The sequence below is a fragment of the Marmota flaviventris genome, chromosome 15, assembly GCF_047511675.1.
Source record: "Marmota flaviventris isolate mMarFla1 chromosome 15, mMarFla1.hap1, whole genome shotgun sequence".
Lineage (NCBI taxonomy): Eukaryota > Metazoa > Chordata > Mammalia > Rodentia > Sciuridae > Marmota > Marmota flaviventris.
This window is the reverse complement of record NC_092512.1, coordinates 40,927,482-40,946,057: the sequence shown is the minus strand read 5'-3', so window position 1 is coordinate 40,946,057 and position 18,576 is coordinate 40,927,482. Positions and strand designations below refer to the sequence as shown.

At 45.6% G+C, this 18,576-nt stretch overlaps 1 long non-coding RNA gene across 1 annotated transcript in view; it reads left to right on the top strand.

Moving 5' to 3' along the window:
* Window positions 1-16,833, top strand: part of LOC114105840 (uncharacterized) — a 30,215-nt gene extending 13,382 nt beyond the window's left edge. The window contains exons 3-4 of the long non-coding RNA XR_003585102.3: window positions 15,423-15,584; window positions 16,559-16,833. This is a non-coding gene — a long non-coding RNA (uncharacterized lncRNA). The remainder of the gene's footprint in view (window positions 1-15,422; window positions 15,585-16,558) is intronic.
* The last annotated feature ends 1,743 nt before the right edge of the window (window positions 16,834-18,576 follow it).

Genomic DNA, 18,576 nt, shown 5'->3' with positions numbered 1-18,576 from the left:
TTATTGACTGGGGTGTGATCTGAGCATCCTGCTCTTTTGGTTTTGCATATAGTGTACCAGGTGACTTTAATAAGTGGACCCTGTGGGGATCACGTTCCTTCTCCATTAATGAGGCTGTTTACCCTTTGCCCGCTACCACACCCGTGCCTGGCCTGTGCATCACTGGCAGCATGGCTAAATTCCTTCATTTGGGGTTCATAGAAGGAAGAGAGATAGTTTGGGGGCTGTGGCTGTAGACTTGGCACAATTTGTCAGGCCCTGTCTGATGCTTGGGCTCTGCTAGCTTCCCTACCTACAGATGGAAACTAGAGTCTCACCCCCAAGGACAGCCTCATTGCACCCCAATCCCCTGGTCATTGTTATGGTTTGGAGGTAAGGTGTCCCCCAGAAGCTCATGTGGGAGACAATGCAAGAAGGTTTAGAGGAGAAATGATTGGGTTATGAGAACCTTAACCCAATCAACGAATTAATGTCCTGATGGGATTAATTATGGTAACTAAAGGCAGAGCAGGTGGGTCATTAGGAACATGCCTTTGGGGTATATATTTTGTGTCTGGTGAGTGAAGTCTCTCTCTGCTTCCTAATGATCATGTGAGCCACTTCCCTACACCATACTCTTTGGCTATGACGTTCGGCCTCGCCTCGAGCCCTGAGGAATGGACTCAGCCATCTATGGACTAGACCTCTGAAACTGTGAGCCCTCAAATAAACTTTTCCTCTTCTACAATTGTTCTGGCCAGGTCTTTAAGTCACAGCAGTGAAAAAGCTGACTAAAACACCAGCGCTCACCCTGGCTAGGGCTCAGGGGTGGGTCAACAGGGAGAATTGCTGGTTGTTAATCAACCCAACCCAGTGCTGTGGACTTTGTCTTGGTCTGATCGGTCAACCAAGTTAAGGGAACTAAACATCTGTCCAGCTCTTCCGGGCTGAGCTCCCAACTCACCTGAGCCCTGCTCTCTTTTCATCCCTATATTTCACTTAGTGAGATCGAGGCAGCAGGATCACAAATTGGTGAGGGTCAATCCCTGGATTTGCAGAGCTTCTCTCTTCCATCATGTGTCTGAGCTGCTACCATGATACTTAGCAGCTCTAAGTGAGACTACTCTGTCTCCACTCCCAACTCACCTGAGGCTTGGAAGCCATTGGTGGCCTTCTTGCTGCTTCTTAATGCTATTTATAGGCACCTGCACTCACCCTCCTTCAGAAAAGTTTCCTCCTTTGAGATCCACCCCTCCACCGTCTGTAATGTTTGGGATTAGTTCCTCTGCTGACAGAGAGATTATAAAACAGTGTGTCAAAGACTCAGAGGTTGACAATTCAGAGCAGGTAAGTCTCCTTCAACGAGTTCTCAGGGACCCAAACTTCTTCCCACTCTTTTAAGATGGTATCCTAGTTCTCATAGCCCAAAATGTGGCCTACACTTTGGTTTGGCTTATGCTTTGGACACCACATCAGAGCTCCAGCTTGGCCTCAGAAGAGAAGCTTCCAGAAGCACTACGGCCACTCCAAGCAACCAGCTAGGCTAGCAATGCAATTTGAACATTTTGAAGGGCTGGGGACGTAGCTCATGGTAGAGTGCTTGCTTAGCATGAATGAAGCCCTGGTGTTTGATCCCCAGCACCAGAAGAAAGAAAAAAATCTGGGTGGCAATGGTTCTGGCTAAAAATCAACACTTTACTAAGAAAGAAGGGGCCCCTGGATACCAGGAGGCAACTCAGTGTCCCGGTGCTTCTCACAGCTTGCCTCACAGCTCTGAGGACTTTGGTGCTTGTTTGCCGCTGATGCGATTCACCGTCATCTTGGGAGACCTCAGGATCGCATCGGTGACCTCTCACTTCCAGCCATCTTAACCTCCATCCTCAAGAGCACACAGGGAGTCTCATCCCACCTCTGAAGTGTCTGTTCACAGCCTCTTTATGCTTCCTGTTCTCTTCTCCCTCTCACAAAATTTATTCTAGGCTCTCATGAGGCTCTTGAGTTCCTTACCTCCTCTTTTCTTACCAAGTACAAGAGCCTGTTCTCTGTTTACTTCTGTTCCTCCCCTGCTGCCCAGATGCCCACGGTGACCTTTCGCACTCGGGATTTCAACCCCCACCTCCATCCCAGCAAGGCTGTCTGGTTTGACTGAAGCCACGTTCTCCCAGTCCTCAGGTATGTTTGGTTGTGTCTGGGGGCCTGGTAGACAAAGTCACCTAAAAATATTTGTCAGGGAAAAAGGAGATTCCTGGGAAAGAGGCAGGCTGTGGATTCATCCCCTCCATCACAGTCAATAAATCAGATTTAATTCAACACACACCAGCGAGCATTCTCCTGGACACTGGGAGTATGGCAGGGGGCAAAACAGACGCAATCCTGGGCTTCTGAAGACAGACATAAATAAGGTAGACGAGTAAGATGCACAATGGACAGAAATAAAGTAGGGAAAGAGGAAATGTGTGTGGATGTGGGCATTTGAGACAAGGCAATCACCAAGATGGGACATCTTGAGCAAAGACTGAAGAGGCGGGTTGTGGCCATATGCAGGGAAAGTATTCCAGATTGAGGGACAAAGTGCCAAGGACTTTTAAATGACATTTAGGGGAGGCCAACGCTTTGGACTGGGCTCCTTCAATAGACCCAACAAACCAGACCAGTATGGAGTCACTTGTGCCAGGTGTCACAGAATCAGACTGAATCTCTCTTCAAAAAAGAAAAACCAGGAGATTCACAGCAACCAAACAGAAGGGTCCCACTTCACCTCGGTAGGCACGACAACATCCCTTCTGTTTAACCCTATAAAGAAAGTGGCTTTGAAATGACCAACTTTTTGTTGCCTGTTTCAGCCCTTTTCTACCAAAAACCCAGCTCCCCTGCTCCGTTCACTGGAGCACCTTTCCCAAAACTTGAGATAGGAAGTTGCCCAATTACATGAATCACAAACAAGAGCCGATTTGATCTTTAAACTACATTTGTTTAAATTTTGTTTTTTTAACAGTCCTGAGAGGACATCCAAGATCCTTTGCAGAAGGACAGAAAGAAGCAGAGTGAATCAGGAGCGGCTCAAAGATCAGATCAGAGCGATAGAGGTGTGTGTGTTTTAGTGGGGGTTTGTCAAAGCTTTGTAAGGACAGGAGTTTAACTCTGAGGTAGACTGGGAAGGGTTTGGGGCAGAAAAGTGACATAGTATGACTGATGTCTTAAAAGCCTCCCTCAGCCTACTGTGTTAAGAGTAGGCGGAAGGACTGACGATCTATTTATTTATTTATTTTTTAATGTAAATTAAAAAAAATTTATATATGACAGCAGAATGCATTCAGATCTATTTAAATAACCCAGCTAAAAGATAATAGTGGATGAGTCTGGGCAAAATGGAGATAGTGAGACTATGTTAATATCTGCTACCCATCTTTCTTTTTTAATATTTATTTTTTAGTTGGACACAATATCTTTATTTTATTTATTTATTTTTATGTGGTGCTGAGGATCGAACCCAGAGCCTCGCACATGCAGGTGAGTGCTCTACCGCTGAGCCACAATCCCAGCCCTGCTCCCCATCTTTTAACGGTAGTGCCAACAGAATTTGCTAATGGTCCACCCACAGGTGATGCTATTTAAGACTAAATAGTCTAGACTTGGGGAGTTACTGTCTACGTGGGCTATGCCTTTAGATTGTGTGATGTGGGTGAGGTTAGGTATTCTTTTTCTCAGATACAAATGGATGTTCTTAATGTTAATCATTGTTGAATGATACCAGTCCAGGGGTAGGAAGGGAGGCAGGCTTGGACTGGAGCCAGGGTGTCAGTGGGGCCTGGATCTCTAGGAATGGAGATACTGAGGACACTCCTGATGTTGGTGGTGATGATGATTGTCTTACTCCATTTTCTGATGCTATAACAGAAACAGAAAACAGAGATTTATTTAGCTTATGATTCTAGAGGCTGGGAAGTCTGAGAGCATGGCATTGGCATCTGGCAAAGGCTTTCATGCTTCATCGTCCCATGGTAGAAGGTGGATAGGCAGGAAAAGGCAAGAGCTAGACAGAAGAAGGGCTGGACATATCCTTTATCAGGATCCCACTACTGTGATAGCTGACCTACTCTCATGATAGTGGCTATTATGAGGGACCTGTCTTCATGACTTAATCACCTCTTAAAGATTCCCACCTCTTAATACTGTTATAATGACAATTAAACTTCCACATGAATTTCAAACCTTAGCAGTGGTAGTGGTGGTATAAGCGAAGCAGGTGGAGGCTGAGTTAGCTTTGACCTGGAGCAGACCAGGATCCAGATAGGGCTTGACTGTGGAAGGACTAGGGTAGGGTTGAGTCCTACTGGTTTTCAGAGAAGCCACCCGTGGTTACACTCCACCTGCTTTTTGTGCATTTATTCCTTTTCAGTGCAGACAGCAATGCTGCTGATGGTGGGCACTGGTCCCAGTGGGTCACAGCAACAGTGGTGGCAGTGAGGATCAGGTCCAGGCCCACTTCTGAGTCTGGCATGATCAAAAACACCGCTGCAGTGAGCAGGAGCTGGGGAGGAGGAAACCATGGGTACCATGTAGCAGGAGGGGTCTAGTTCAAGAAGTAAGTTCATGGGCTGGGGTTGTGGCTCAGTGGTAGAGTGCTTGCCTAGCATGCGTGAGGCACTAGGTTCAATTCTCAGCACAACAACATATAAATAAGTAAATAAAATAAAGGTCCATCAACAACTAGTAAAAACATTAAAAAAAAAAAAAAAGAAGTAAGTTCCTCATGGAGGCTTCTGTACACATACACCAATGTTCCCCAGAATTCCCTGGGATATGTTTGAGAAGGGCTGGATTTCCCTGAGTGGGAGAAGGTAGAGGCAGAGAAAGACCATCTTGGGTGACTCATTGTCATGCTATTTTTTACTCCAGGCTTCTGTTGTCTGGGAAATGTGCCTTCTTATAGTCAGCTGACTCCCAGTCTCTCCCTCCAGGCCAGTTTTCCCTCCTGACAGCCACACCTCTTGGGCGTCTTGATTTAGATAGTTCAGACCTCAAATCCAACATGTCCCAAAAGTTACTTCTTCTCTGCAAACCTCCTTTCCCTTCTGTTCTCAGTCTCCAGAGTCCCGCCAGCCAGCTGCCCAGGCTTGAGCTTTGGGCCAAACTGGACTCCCTCTTTCTTATTGTCGGTCACAGGCTCTGGGTGTCACCTCCTAACCATCTCTTGGCCTCTCCTGTTTTGCATCTGTGCAGCCCCACCTTGAGTTCTGGGGTGACTCCCTGCTACTGAACCTCCTTACAGGCCTTTTGCTTCAATTCTTTCCTCCTCACCCCCAACACAACCCAGAGTGACTTTTGTGGAGCTGTCACCTCCTGCTTACCATTCCTAAGTGGCTCCCATCACCTTTGGGAGATGATGCACAGAAGACAAGGCCCATATCAGTGTGGCCCAGGCCACTTGTCTAGCCTGCAGCCACTCCCTGAAGCCCTGTGTTAGTGGTTCCCGAACTACTAATAGTTCCTGCACCCTGCTGGGGATGGGTGACACTCCTAACATCTTCTGTTTCTATTGACTGGAGGGAATTTCAGAGACCCCAGTGGGAATGGTCTTGAAAAACCATCAAGAACTTCTAGTAGCTTCTTTCCATTCTCTTGGGGCTGTGGTTGGGCTCTTTAGAGCCCTAGGAGAATCCCCTGGACATACCCACCTGGGCATCGTCCCTTCTTGCTCTGCAGAAAGACGCAGTCAGGTCAGCTTTCCCAGTGGTCATGGATGGTGTTGGGCTCTGCCTTGGAAAGCAGTAGGCCTACAGTTTGAGCCCCCATTAGGAAAACCACACCCTCGAGAGTGCTATTTATTTTCCCCTACAGCCTAGAAAATCCAGGTTCTCTAAAACTTCTGTGTCCTACCCTCTGCTCTTCTCTCCCTGAAGCATCCTGTCCTTCTTGTCCACTTGGCAAAGTTCTGTACTGTCCTGTTTCCCCCAGACTCTCCATCTGCCTGGTCCCCTCCCTGGCCACTCTTCCCTCCCCCATCCCCCAGCCTCCAATCCCCCTTCCCCAGGTTTTCACCACACTCTGTGCGTCCTTCCCATGTTATAAGTGCTAAATCTACTGCAATGTCTGCAAGTCTAATGCGGGGGTGGTTTTTGTGGGGACACCTTTTCATCTTTGCAGTTCTCATGCCTTGTGTGACATCTGGCACATAGGATTTTGTTACATGTTGAATAATTCAGTTTGACATCGTCTATTCAGGGTATATTATGTTCTAGGCATTGTGCATTGGGAGACAAGAGTGGATAAGATGATGGCGCACTTGCAACCAAATAATTATCAAGTAATGTGATAAGTCCTATGTGACTTTTATGAAGGATGCTGCTCTTGTGGGGTTAAGAAGTACTGGCTCCGGCTGGGCATGGTACACATGCCTGTAATCCCAGTGGCTCAGGAGGCTGAGGCAGGAGGACCTCAAGTTCAAAGTGAGCCTCAGCAACTTAGTGAGGTCCTACTAACTCAGGGAGACCGTGTCTCTAAATGAAATACAAAGAAGGGTTGGGATATGGCTTAGTGGTTAAGCACTCCTGGGTTCAATTCCCAGTACCAAAAGAAAAAAAAAAGTACTGGCTCTGGAGTTGGGACCTCAGCTCCACAAGCCTCTAGCCTCCATTTTCATAGCTGTCAGGTGGGAATAATGACATCTTTCTCATGTGTTAAGGATTAAGTGAGATAAGGTATATAAATGCTTACTAGACCTGTTCTATATGCCCAATAGAAGTTTGTGGGATTGAATGTGTTCTGTTTTGTGGCACCACGGAGCCTAGAGCCTTTGTTTGCTTGGAGGTAGTTGGGAAGACTTCACTGAGGAGGGACATCAGCATTGGATTCAGAGAAAGCTGTTGGAAATTGCATTTCTGGAGAGAGGTCTTGGAGACAGGCTTGGGTTGGAGCCAGGGCCTGTAACTTGGAGAAGCTGCCTCCGGAGGAGTATCCTGCCATAATATCTGCAGTGATGTGTCTGCTGAATCATCCCAGGGCCCACAGGACTCTGCTTGACCAATGGAGCTTTTGGCTGTAGAACAAGCCTGGACAAGGCCACTGCTACCAGGTTTTTTTGTGATTTTGTGTCCAGCTCTGTTTCACGGGAGCAGTTTGGAGTTCTGCTTGCCCCACCTCTTCCTCCCATCCTTGCTGGGAGGCCCCAAGGAACCTCATCCTAAAGTGAGTTCCAGTTCCAGGTTAGAATGGGGATGTGTTTTGTTGGGAGCAGTGTTTTACCCCTTGCAGGTCCCAAAGCAAAGAAGCTATAATTAATTCTTGCTTCAAGGTGGGGGTGGAAGGCGAGTGGTCAAGCAGCCCCAGGATGCAATCCCAGCACAATGCTGGGTAAGATGTTTAGCTTCTTTAAGTCTAGTTCCCTCACCTGTAAAATGGAGGCAGTAAGGCTTGCATCCCAAGGCTCTTACCAGAACTCACTTTGCACAGTGAAGGTTTTCACACTTGTGTGGGAGGATTGAAGGAATGATCTGAGGCTCTGGCCTCTATTCTCATTTATCATGGAGTCCTGTAGATTCAGTGTTTCTCAAGCTTTCATGCTAGAATCACCCAGGGAATGTAAAATGCAGTAGGCTTGGGTGGGACCTGAGAATCTACATTTCTAACAGGCACCCAGGTGCTGCCCAGGCCTTCTGCCTAGAGCATACAGTGAGCAAGGCTCTAGATGGTTCCCTCCCCTCTGCCCCAGTCCACCCTGCAGTACCCTCCTACCTGGCCACCCCCACCCCGACTCTTCCTGTAGTGCAGGGGAACATGGCTGGTGGGAGCCACAGGCAGGAGCTGCTGCTTCTGCAGGGGGAGAGGAATGACAAGGCTCCCTGGAGGGACCCACCTTTTATCTCCAAAAACACCTCAGAGGCTGCTTGGGGTGTGAGAAGTGAGTCACCCAGGGCTGCTGCTTATGCTTAATAAGAAAGATGGCTGTAGCAGACATGACCTCCATGTGATGATTGGTGGCTGTTAGGCTCTTTGCTGTGACTCAGTTCTTCTGTTGATAAAGAGCTTAGCAGGTGCCTGGGATCCCAAGCCCATCCATTGATTGTCAGTGAGAAACACCTGCTTAGGGGAGGAGGCCGAGATGAAGGGCCCAGAACCACCCTCTTCTGTCCTATCCATCCCTGCTCAGCTCCACTGTGTGTGTGGTGGGGGTGTGTGTGAGTAGGGTGGGGAGGAAGAAGGGCTAGTTTAGTCCCTTAGTCTTTCAGAAACAATTGTCACATGGCTGTTTGGCCAGATAAGTCCCTCTTTTTAAAAGCTCACAGGCATCTTCAATGTGCCCAGAAAATATTTTGGAGAAAAGAGGAAAAGGAGTAGATGGAGGCTCAGAAATAGGGTCGATGTCCCTGTTGAGTGGTTCCAGCAATGCTGGGGCCCAGATCCTGCATGGTTGCCTTCAGCTGGGTGGCCTCCCTGCTGTTTTCTGCTAGCCATAGTTCCTGGGGCAAGAAGCATGGTGCTGCCTTCACAGAGTTTGAATGTTAAAAATAGAAAGGTGAGATTTACTCAATTGTGCAAAAATGGCAGAGTGGCTGTGCACCAAGAATTCTGAGTTGTAGCTGGAGATTCTGCCAGGGGCTGTTGATCTCTTAGGGTGGATTCTGAGTAGATCTGGAGGAGCATAATTTTCTAGCTGACAAATGAAAAAATTCAGATGGGAGTTGCTGCACATAAATCACATTCAGGAGGACACCGGGGTCCCTGTGAGGCTACATCCCTTTTTTCAGTCTTCTTGCATAAAAGATATGATTGGCGTGAGCTTGGCTGGTTTGCTAGCTAAACACAGATGTGTGCTTGCAGCTGTACTGCACTTGTTGAGCTGTCAGGAGGAAATTGTACATGGTGCATTAGTGAGCAAATGATTAAACAGGAAGCTGACTGTCCACCCATGGTGGCTGTGATTGCATTTTGACAGGAGAGGCAGAAAATAAAGAAAAGGCTTTATAGGACAGTTGAGGACTGGAGTTGATCTATAACAAATTAGTTTACATCTATGATGGCTCTGTGGAATTAGAACCCACTTTAACATCTTCTTTTTTGTAATATGATCTTCTTCCAGAAAATAATAGACACAATTTTTAATTAAAAACACATATGTAGCTAGGTGTGGTGGTGCATGACTATAATCCCAGCTACTCAGAAGTTAGAGGTAGGATTGCAAGTTCAAGGCCAGCCTGGGCAATTTAGTAAGCCCCCACCCCCCCCTCAAAATAAAAATAAAAAGGGTTTGGGAATGTAGCTCAGTAGTAGAGCACCTCCCTATTATGTGTGAGGCACTGGATTTGATTCCTAGCACTGTTAAAAAAAAAAAAAAAAAAAAAAAAAAAAACTCAAAACCCCCAAACACATATGTAAATTGGGTAGCTTAAATACAAGTCAGAATGATCAGAAATGATAGAGAGGAGGTGGGGAGAGAACTCTGCCCAGAACATAAGGTGAGAGATATGAGACAGTACACCTGGTTCTGACCGTCTCTCATTTTGCTGCTTCTACCTGCCTCATGAGGCTGGTGAAGTGCATGTCCCATGGCTCCCTGAAAGAAGTTATGGAACATTCTCCTAGGAGGCCACAGATGAAGCCTTCAGTAGCTTTCTGAGCTGAGACAACCCTGGTCCTATGCTCCCCTTCTCTGCTGTTCTCTTCTGGCCAAGGAAAGCTGATGCTCCCTTCCCATGCTTGTTCTTACCTCAGGCCCTGTGAGAAGTCCTGGCCAGGAGGAAGGTATTCTCTGGGAATACGGTAATACAGGTTGACAGGCTGGATGCTGTGCCTGATCCCAGGTCCTGGGGACGGGCACAGGCTGAGGTCCATACCAGGCCTCTGTCCCTGGCCAGCCTTCTTCCAGCTCCTCTGCTAAGATGAGGAAACACTGGGCTGGGGCTGGAGCTCAGTGGCAGAGCACTTGCCTAGCATGCGTGAGGCACTGGGTTGGATCCTTAGCACCACATAAAAATAAACAAATAAAATAAAGACATTCTGTCCATGTACAACTACAAAAAAAAAAAACAAAAACAGATGAGGAAACATGCCTGTGGCTCGAGTCCACCTCTTATGTAGCTACTCTTTCTTCCCCTGGGGCCTTCTTAGTAACAGTGGGACCAGTGGAATAGGGAGAAGACAAGGGTGGGGAGAGTCAGGAGGCCAGAGGGTGGGCAAGGCCTTGAAGGTGTTGGGAATGTGGGATTCGGCTCTTGAGCGTTTTAAGTAGGGAGGTGACTCGGTCAGATTTGATCCTTGTATTCACCTGGCACTGGGCCCCAACTGCAGGGTGGGGAGCAGGCCCGAACACTCAGCCCACCAGGAATCTGTTATTTGTGGAGTCTGGCAGAGGAACCTGGCTTGGATTCACTATGGCAGAACCATCCCATGGGCTCCCTGCCTGCCTGGCCTGCCCACCTCATCCATGTCACTCTCCCTGATCATCATCCTGCTGCTGTGCCTGTTTTTTGGGCTCCAGTTGCACTTAGGTCTTTAAGTTCCTTGAAAGGGCTTCCTTCTCTCCTACCTCTGGGCCTTCCCATGACAGTTTCCTCTCCACAGATAAAAACCAGTGAACTTCATCTGGCTGCTCCTTCCTTAGAGATAAGTGTGATGTCTCATTCTGGGCCAGGCCCTACGTGGCACTTTGCAGTTCCCCTTTTAATCATTCACCTCACTTTTAATTACATGAGTGGGGTGGACAGTCCCTAATTTTGTGGGCTAGCAGCCTATTTACTTTGTGTGTGGTTACAGTACTCTAGTTTTGTTTTCCAGTACCACCCTTCTCCATCCTCAATACATGTGCTTTGGGTAAAGTTGACCCAACCCCTAGGTGCTAGAGTGGAGCATGTGACTGAGGCTAGGCTAATCAGTACAATCCATCCACCCTGGCTCCAGAGATTGGCTCAGAAATGGACAGGTGATTTACATAAGCCAATCAGCATTAAGGGCACTTGATCCCTGGATTTTTGTTTGGTTCTTGCAATCACTGACTCACCTCCACTGGTCTAAGGTGGTGATGATGTGAGCCTGAAGCCACTTGGGCCATCATGAATAGCTAAGAACCAAACCAGCCCAGAGGGTGCAGAGCCAACAGATGGCTCCTAGTGACATCATGTACTCTTTGAATTAAGCTGTACCTAAGGCTAAATCAATTCTTGGCACATTTCAGCTATAGGGGCCAGGCAATTCCCTTCTTAAACATAGATCTGTTTGGGTTGTACTTGTTGTCAGTTCCAATTGAATAATCTCCTTGACAACTTTGGCCCATGTTGTCTTCCTTTTGCCATGAGTGCAGGGCCTGTATTTGTGTCCCCAGGACCTGGCTCAGTGCCTGATTCAACAAATGAACACAAAGAAGGAAAGGGGTCTCAGAGCTTTTCCTTCAGACCTGGACACGAGGCAGCAGGGCTGTTTTTTTTTTTTGGGGGTGGGGGGATGATCTGGCTAGAGTCCTACAGGAATCAATTTTTCTTTAGTGTGAGGAACTTCAACTTTAAGAAGGCAGATACTTAGAAGTTATGACAAAAGGGGCCCTAGGAAAGACTTGTTGCTCGATGAAATCTTCAGAGCACCTGAAGTGCAACTGTTAGCAAGATTCTTTTGGCCTATGGTTCTGAAAACTCTTATGTATTCTCTCTCTCTATTTGCTTATAGAGTATAAAGAAACTCTGAAAAGATACACATGAAACTAACAAAATTAGTTATCTGCAGAGAGTTGGAATGGAAAGTGTCCTAAGGGAGGCTAGGCAGGCATAGGAATGAAAATTTTTATATTGTTAGAATTTTGAGCCATCTGAATGTATTGACTTTTCAAAAATAAGACTATCTTTTGAGAGTGTAAAACCACCAGGAGTCATTATCAGCTCTTCACAGCTGTGGGGAGGACATTTATTTATCACCTGGGTTTTCCACAGGGGTATCTGATTTCAGTGGGGGAGTCCCTCAGATGGACTGGCAGGAGTAGTTTGTTTTGGTTGAGCAAGAGTGGTGGAAAGAGGGAAACCCTAGGGGACCATCTGGAGAGGTCTGGCCTGGCAGGTCACCACACCTGACAAGGTGACCTAGAGAATGAGGGGAATGGCGACCGAGCTACTCTTTTACAGGGGCCCATCTGCCCCTGGCTGGCCTTGATAATTTCTAAGACTCCTCTTATCTCAAAACAGGTCCTCAGCCCAATTTTGGGCAGGTCTGGAGGCATGTCCCTGGGAGCCTGTTAAATAGAAAAGGGTGGACTTGTGATCTGGGCTAACATTCCTTTCAGCTCTGGTGCTCTTATTTGAAGATGCTGTCTTCTCTCCCTTCCCCTGCTCTAAGGTCCCAGCTCTGTTCAGAAGATACAAGATATGGGCAGGGCCTACAACATGTATCTTCAGGACACACCAAGCTGAAACACTGACGGGAGCTCAAAACATCTCTCAAGGGCATTCACAGTTCCTTCCTGTGTTTAGATAGCGTTCACTGAGGTTTGGCAGTCGAGCAGGTGATGTAGGCCAGTGCGCTGCTGACAAGCTTCCTGCCTGTTCCCTCACTGGCACCTCTGGGGCTCCCCTGCACAGCACCTTCCTCACACAGCTGCTCCCTCAATCGTCTTGGGGACTTTAGCAGAGTTGAAAACCTGTGCTGGTGACTGTGATCCTAGAAAGGCTGCTGCCCCTCGCCTGAGATCCTCACAGGGCAGGAAGATCCCACCTTAGAGACACGGTGGTGGCAGCCAGCGGTCATGGGGCAGCAAAAGGGGATGAGCAGCATTTGAAGAAACCTGGTGTGGGGGGATGGTGGAGCAGCCTGCTGGTCTGTGGGGCTGGAGGATGGGTGGGGACCCAGGCACAGGGGTTGTCAAGCGGCGGGAAGGCAAGAGGCACAGTCAGAACATTCGCCAAGATCTAAAGTTTAGATTTTGATATTACACAAATGAGACCATGAATATAAGCCAGGGACACAGTGAAAGGAATGAAATATGTTCATTATACCATTCACAACTGTCAGTCCCCAGCCCCTGTGGTAGGGGCAGGGCAAGAACAGCAGCAACTGTCTATGGAAGAGAGAACAGAGCAGGGGTAAAGAGGCCTTTCAAGGCTGCAGAGCCTCTATCATGTCTGTGCATCCATTCAAAGATCCAGGAGGATGGACATCAAATGGGCAGTGTTTATCTTTTGGAATAGTAGAATATTACTATATTTTGAAATATATATTTCTATATGCAAAGTAGAATATGAAATGATTTTTTATTTTTTATTTTTTTACATTGAAAAAAACCCTTAAAAACCAAATCACTGTACTCTAGGGATATTTGTGCTGAACAATCATGTTCAAAGTTCACGAAGATATGATTTCCCGGTTTCAAGAAGCCTGTCAGCACAAACCCCCTTGCCCTTGCAATTTCCTTGCTTGGCCCTGCCCAGGTCGTCACCTTATTTTCAATCTTTGTTAAAGGTGAGGAATCCTTTTAGTGCACTTTTAAACTTCAGATCCATTTAGAGTCCTTGAAGTGATTAAGGAGCTGATTTGTTAGGTGAACCAGTTAAAATGTTCTATTTCTCCCAAAGGTGGGGACCAAAAACACCACACAAGTGCTTCTGGGTAGAAAGGGTCTCTAAACTTTCCTGGGAATATTCAACTATTTGATGCCTCTTCTTTTCTCCTAAAAACAGACAGATAGACTAGACTAGGGAGGATTTCTATTTTCATTCAGAGAAAAGCATAACTCTAATACTATAGGCTATTGTTATCAACAGCAGGCAGGTTCCATGCAGAATGAATCTGATATTTTAGAAAAGGGTTCTGGGTGCCTTCCCCAGAGACCAAAACCAATGGAGAAATGAGATGTGGTCCTTGGTGCAGGTCTGCCCCCTATGGGCTAGATGCTCAATTTTTTAGTCTGTCGGTAGGGCTCAGAATGGTGTGGCTTTTTAACCTCCCCAGCTCCTGGAGCTACACTTGTCCCTTTCTTCTTCACTGTGACTACCTCTCCTCTGGTTAAGATCGCTTCAGGACCTCCCTCCTCTGCTGTCTTCTCTCCTGTGTCAGGGACAGCCTAGAATGTGACTCGATGACTCAAGAGCAACCCCAATATCTCAGTAAGAATTTGACTATAAAAGGGGAAGCTAAAGAGATGTGCTTTCCTTTTTCCTGTCTTGGAGCAGTGCGTTTCTGGCACAAGTGTTGGTACATAGCTCGGCAGTTTCCATTTCAGTCATGATATAATCAATAATGAGCAGAACAGGGAGATGTTCAGTGCTGAGTTTCTCTTGGTTGTGAAATAGCGAAAATGTACTAAGTCTTCCTGCAGCCTTTAATGTCTGATATTGACCAGAATCAGTCACCTGACATGAAAGACCAATTATAATAATTTCTTAGGAAATGATCCATGTATTACCAACCCCCACTACTGTTTGATCAGTAGCACTTCTGGGCCCTATTGCCACACACCTGGCACAACACAGGTGAACCTTGAAGTGAAATGCACCTGTGCTTTGAAGGCCCACTTTAAAAGGGTCACATTGGGTCTCCTGTAAGATGAAGCAGGAAGACTATTTAGATTTAGAATCTTGGCAGAACGTTGTCTTTAAGGTGTGCATTTTATGCTAATCAGAACTCTTAGCAAATAATTCACACTGACTAAGCAATTACTATGTGATAAATGCTTTACATGGCTTACTCTCCTCACTTCCTCCCAGAGTTTCTTGCTGTGAGGTGAGCATTCTGTTGCTCAGGCAGGTGGGAGAGGCTTAGGAGGAAAAATGACCTGCAGAATATCACCTGCCCAGTAAATTGAAGAGCCAGGATTCAAATCCAGGCTGGTGCTTCTCACCTCATTTAATGTAGTAGCTTCTGGAGGGTGAGAGCTGACTCATGGGGCAAAGGCAAGGAGTAGCATGGAGCTCTTTTGTGGACACAACACTGTGTCTCACGAGGATTCACATCATCTGTGCCTTTACGGGGGTGTTTATGTGTCAGGTAAATCCGTTCCTGCTCATCCCCTTGGGTTATCACTGGATCTGGGATATTTCAGAAAAAAATTGTGCTAATACCTAAATTAAATACCTAAAACTCCTCCATAAAATCTCGTGGAAACAAGTCCAAGTGTTCTTCAGCACATAGCTGCACAGGGAAACCAAGGCCAGAGGGAAGAGGCTTGAAAGACATTTCCTGGGTCTTTCCAGGGCTGACTGAGTCATTTCTAATGCTTCCAGCTAAGGCTGAAGGCATTTATGATAGGCTGTGCCTCAACACACTGAGAAAAATCTTGTTTAATTCCCTAGTCCTCAAGAAAAATGTAAAAAATAAAGCATTACGTTCTTTGCAAACCAATCTTTCAATTTTCCCAACACACCTGTGGATGTTAAATTAAAAAGAAAATCTTGAATATAAGAATTTACTTGGCTTCTAAGTTATGTAAATGTTCTCTATTGACTTAAAATCGTTTCCCATCTACTTTGCAGAGTCCATCTTTCTACATAATATTGTTATTAAAAGCTGCTGTTTACCATGGAAGATGGTATCAACTACTCACTGTCTCAGGGCCACTCGCTCTGAAATGATGCTTCTATTGGAGAGAGGTTTGCATTGTCCACGTTTGGAGGTTCTATTCTTTTCCATGTAAGGTGAATACTGCTCCGTTCTTCTCCATCTCTATTTATTATGGGATTCAAAACTTCACATTAATACCATTTTTCTAGGAAAACGCTGAAGAAAATACACATTGAACCCTAAATGGAATCATTAATTAGATAGATTACATAATGATAAGAGATTCATGAAAGCTTAATCTTAGGATATTAAAATCACCATAAATTAAAACAACACAATCTAAGATGGTCTGTATACCTTGATTGATGCTCTGCCCTGTGCATGTATTTATGCTGGTAAATAAAGACTGCAGGTGAATTTGTATTGAAAAATAATAATAATAAAATAAAATTAGCTCATGGTTTGATACTGGTTATAAGAGGAAAAAATATATGTTTTGTTTATAGGTGAGGATACTACAGCCCAAAGAGGAAAGTGACATACCCAAGGTCCTATTGCTGTTAGTGGGTTTCTCCCTTGGGTGCACACTAGAATGGGAGAGTTTTAAATGGTATTGATGTCAGGCCTCACTGCAGACAAGTTGATCAGACTTTTCTGAGAATGGAGCCTGGATACTGGTCCTTTTAAAGGCTCTTCTGCTGAGAACTGAGTTGGACAAGAACATATACACTGCAAGCCTGTCCCATAGTTGTCACCTCCAGGGCAACCTCTCATTCCCCTTCCTGAGCCCATGGCAGACTTGACCAGCGGCTATAGAACTCTGCTGCACAGCACTTGGGCTGCTTCTCCTCCTGTTCCCGAGCACTGGGAGACCATTTGAAGCTGAGTGCGTGAGCACTATATCTTGGTTCCTCTAAACAAAACCACACAGAATATCTGAGAATATTTTTGTAGCAAACTTGGATTGTATATTCTTGAGGTCCAGGGTATGCACCTATTAGCCACCAGGGCTGTGCAGGGCCATACCTGGGAAAAAGCCACATGGTCCTCCACTGAGGTTCTGCTCCAGCTCATCTCACAGAGAGCAACTTCTTCCTTTTATACACAGATGCGGAACTGGATGGATCTAGGTTTGAATGCTGTTCTGCTATTTACAACTTGCATGACTTTGGGCGAGTTCCTTGTGCCTTCGTTTCTTTATGTATAAGTAAGAATAATATGAAACTATTGCATGGGTCCCTCTTTCTTGCCTCTCCTCTGATTTTGATTTCCAGCAAAACTGATATTTGGGCCCTCAGTATTTCCATCCCTCTTTGTCTGACTTGCAATCCTCTCAGTCCCTTGATACTAATTTGTTCTGATGAATAAATCCTTCATAACAAAGAGTCCTTAGTCGCCACGATCATGTATACCCATTGCCTGTCTTAGACAGTGACTATATTCAGGCCATTTTTTTTTTTCTCTTGGATGCTGTGTACTTCTGTAGCCAGAGATGAACTATATACAGTCTCTTAACAATTTAGATCCTATTGAAATCAATTCTATTCACAACTGAGAGCAAAGGATGTAGTCTATTGGCCTAGATGCAAAATAAAACCAATCCACCAGGAAAAACAACACAAAAAACAACCTCCACCCCTACCCTTCCCACCGGCCTCAACAAACTATATTCTAGTAGTCTGAGTCTGAGCCTATGTCATACCCACAAAACCCTCTTCTTTATAGTAGAGACCAGTTTTAGTTAAATCTTTGAGCAGGTCAATGCCCCCATGGCTTTGATCCCTGTCATCTTTTTGGTTGAAATATAAGTTCCATCCAGGCTTTCCTCTCAATACTGCTCTGTTCTTCCCATCTCCTGCTTCCCCCACTTTCCCCAACTGCCGCCTTCTGAACAACTCTGCTTACTATGCCTTCTGGAAGGTCCATCTCATGGTAAGTGAACTCCTCATGCCCTGACCCTGCCTTGACTGAACAGAGCTTCTTAGGAATAACTCCCTTTCATTCTCGGAGTGGGATGTCATTCCAGAGTTCAACAGTCTTCCTAAATAAGGGTGCCACACATGGAATATGTGTCACGTGAAAAATGTGTGTGTCATCTTGTTCTCTCAACTGCTTCTTCTAATTAGTCCAGTTTGTATCTGTGGGACCAATGGGACAGATTTAGTTCTTAATTCAATCCTACTTATCTCACTAGTGTAGGTTTGGCTGTTACCATTTTATTTGCCCACATTCAATGTGAAAATCAAGACAAATCTATTTCCTGAAACACATAAAGTAGCATGATGCCTCAGTGCATGCTGTTTATTATTATTATTATTATTATTTTTTTTTATTATTATTATTATTATTATTATTATTATTATTTTTAGTTTTGTACTAGCTAGGGATTGAACCCAGGGGCTCTCTACTACTGAACTACCACATCCCCTTTCCTTTTTATTTTTTGAGATTGGCTCTCATTAAGTTGCTCAGGCTGGCCTTAAATGTGCCTCAGCCTCCAGAATTACTGGGATTCAGGCATATACCACCAGCTCTTTTACTTTTTAAAAAATGCTCCTGGTTCCTTATTAACTCTCTAGCCTTCATGAGGACAACTTAAGAATCATCTACAAGGAGGAAGAAATGACTTCTCTCTACGTGACTTACATGCCTGTCCCTGGTAAGGAGGCACTGACTTGTGACTGCGAGAACTCCCTGCTCATCTCAAGAGCAAGTGCTACCCTGCTTTTCTCCCCTCACTGAAAGCACTGAGAGCACACAACTGGTGTCATTTAGAACTCCCTGTCTCTCTAATCTCTGATTCGAGTCTCTTCCCCACTACACATACCACATCTTCCAAGATGTGGCTCACACAATGCTGGGCTCATGGAGGTATTTTTAAAATTTAAATTTTTCTTTGAAGGTGCTGGGGATAGAACCCAGGGCCTTGCGCATTCTAGGCAAGTGCTCTACCATTGAACTACATCCTCAGCCCATAAAAGTGTTTTTTTTTAGAGGAACAGTATTCATATCATTTTAATAAAGTGATTCACTTCCCAATAAATAAATGACAGTATTGTAAGCCAAAATAAGAATTTTGGAAAACTTCTATTACCACAGTGAGCATGACAGCTTCCCCAATAGGTA